We start from the raw sequence: 2933 nt of genomic DNA, 5'->3' as shown, positions 1-2933 counted from the left end.
ATACTTAACAAAAAAAAAACACACAAAATTCAAACATACTAGCGAACCTAGTTTCTTGGAAAATTAACCCTAACAAAACAAAGGCCTACCTTAGTTTCTAAGAACTTTGGTTTAGAATAGAGACTTGACAAAAATAATAATTGATGAAAGAACTCTCTATAAGAATGGCTTAATTTATAGGCACTAAGTGTTCTAGTACTCTTAGTATACCTTACTTGACTTAGGAAAAGGTTATGTGCATAGATGGTGTCTTAATTGGAAAACAATTCAACTTCCTACTTTAAGTGTAACTTAACCTATTCTGGCGAGCCCCAATTTGATAAGCCAACTAGCGAACCCCAGCTAGCCAAACCAACTATTCAACACTCCTTACCACGTTTAGGCGTACATCGCTCACCAATCTTGTTGTTGAACCTTGCTGAAAGTCTTTTGGCAAACACCAGTTCACCGTACAATTAATGAACCCCTTTTGGGAAGTCTAAACTTTCAGGCCCTATTTTAGGATGTTACAAATACGAATAACATGCCATGAAGGTTCCAAAAAGGAAGACAAGTGTTATGATCGGGGATTGATTCGATAGCTTGAGATCTAACGTATGTTGTGAATTCTTTGAAGCCAGTGTTAGCAGCATCGAACTAAGCTAAGTTAGCAACCCTGACCTAAAGCTAATGCTAGCAACACAAATATGTCAGCTTGTATAAACAAATGGGTACTGTGATCAAGTATTAATTGATGGCTTGAGATCCAGCATATGTTGTGGATTCTCTGAAGCTAGTGTTAGCAACCCTGATCTGAAGCTAGTTTTAGCATCCCAAATATGTCATTATAAGTAATCAACTCAATTTCCTATATCTAAGTTCAATTTACTTTAGTTCTCCGGGCAAAAACAAAAATGAAAATGGTAATTAAATGGAAATAAAATGATTGAAATTATTAAATATGGATTGAATATGGTTTGAATGGGTATATTTGTAAAACTAGCATTGCTTTGTAGTATTTGTTATAAGATGGAATGATGAATTCATATGTACTTTTGATTTGAGTATCATGATATAGTTATGCAAATGAACTAACCTTTTTAGGTGTATTGTGGAATTGTACATGAAAGTACAAGGATGTAATGAATGTCATGTTAGATTTCAATCTATTACAATTTTTTAAATTGTTATAATGTTAAGGTATGTTAACTAAATTTCATATAGACTTTATGTTAACTAAATTTCATATAGACTTACTAAGCATTCAAAATGCTTACTCATTGTATCCCTTTTCCTAGTAGATCTTTAGTTTTGTGGAAGGCACTGGTTGGATAACCACGAAGCACTATCCTATCAATGATTTGGTAGACTTTTACTCATTTTGAGCTCAGTTATACGTAGCATGTACCTACTAAATGAATGGCCAGTGAAATGGTACTTTTTCAGGTGACTTTGTTTATGAATTCTTAAATGTAATTAGAAATGGTGTAGTTGTTAAAGAAATGGTGCATACGGTTATTTAAATGTAATTAGATTGGTGGATGAATTCTTAAATGATGTTTTAAACTTGTTAAGATTATTTGTCACTGGTAATTTGGTATTCTTGAGAGAATGCATGTGATATGAGTATGCCAAGTTAGGTTCATATGCTTCATGTAGAAATTTGTAGAAAATTTCAAGAACAGTTTGTGACGTCGCGATGAGCTTTTGGTCTCAGGCCACGGTTTGACGAGAATCTCGTCGCCATGATGAGGCAAAGACAATGAGCATGTTGTAACAAGGAGCCCACACATGTTGCAATGTTAATGTGACACCCTAAATCTGACCGGGATGGATCGGCGTGAATCTTAAGCGACACAATAGCCACGAAGTGACTCTTTAGCTCAAGACCACTTAAAACACCCCAACCTTATAACACCTTAATTCTAACTAATTAACTATCTAATTTTAATGCGAAAGCGATTTTGTAAACCATTTTAAACTATTTCTAATTATTTAACCATAAAGGTATTTTGGTCATTTTACCATCTAAAGTTAAACAAGCCCGTTTTCAGTTCTTAATGATTACCAACCTTCTTTTAGTCAATTTATACAAGCCCTAAAAATTTCAGTTTCAATCGAGTTCATTTACTAAGTGTAATTATTATTTTGTTAATAGGAACTAAAACGTAAATTTTATAAAATTTTAATACATCACCCAAAATATTATCTAAGAATATTTCTACCAAATTTTAAAACTCACAAGTCTAGTTCTAAAATATTATCGAGTTTCCCTATTGTTAAAGGCTCCAATTAATCTAATCAAGTTTTAGGACTAAATTATAATCATACTTGGCAACCATCAATTATATCACTCAAGGTACATACCTTAGCCACAATCATTCCACTCATTGGCATGCTACAATTAAACTATGTTAGTATAAAATACATGCTTCAAACACCATGTTCTCAATCACCATATGAATTCTCATCAACATACCATAAACCACACAACAATTAAACATAAAAAATCAAGCATTAAAGTAATTATAACATCACCAAAAAAGTCCAAATAAATGTCCAATGTTCATTACAATTGAATTAAATCTATTCCCAATAAGTGCCACAATGCCCCCTATTGTTTCTAAAGAAGAATCCTTAAGCTACTACAGAGCCTTAATCTTGGATCGGCCTTGCGCTCGCTCCTCAACTCCTCAAGCCGAAAATATCTCTGCACAAAGGTGTGAAGGTGTGAGCTTAAAAATCTCAGTGAATGATCATAAAAACAATAAGTAAATCGCACCCAATTCATGCATAAATCCAGGCAAATTAAGCATTAAAATTCCAATCACAATATCACATATTATAATCATAATAACATATGCTATTCCATGATTAAAATTCCAATTTAATATGGCATATGAAATCATAATTTAACTTCTAAATATACACTTATATTGGCATAATACATCCAT

Source organism: Gossypium arboreum, chromosome 8, assembly GCF_025698485.1.
Source record: "Gossypium arboreum isolate Shixiya-1 chromosome 8, ASM2569848v2, whole genome shotgun sequence".
NCBI lineage: Eukaryota > Viridiplantae > Streptophyta > Magnoliopsida > Malvales > Malvaceae > Gossypium > Gossypium arboreum.
This window is presented reverse-complemented; position numbering follows the sequence as displayed.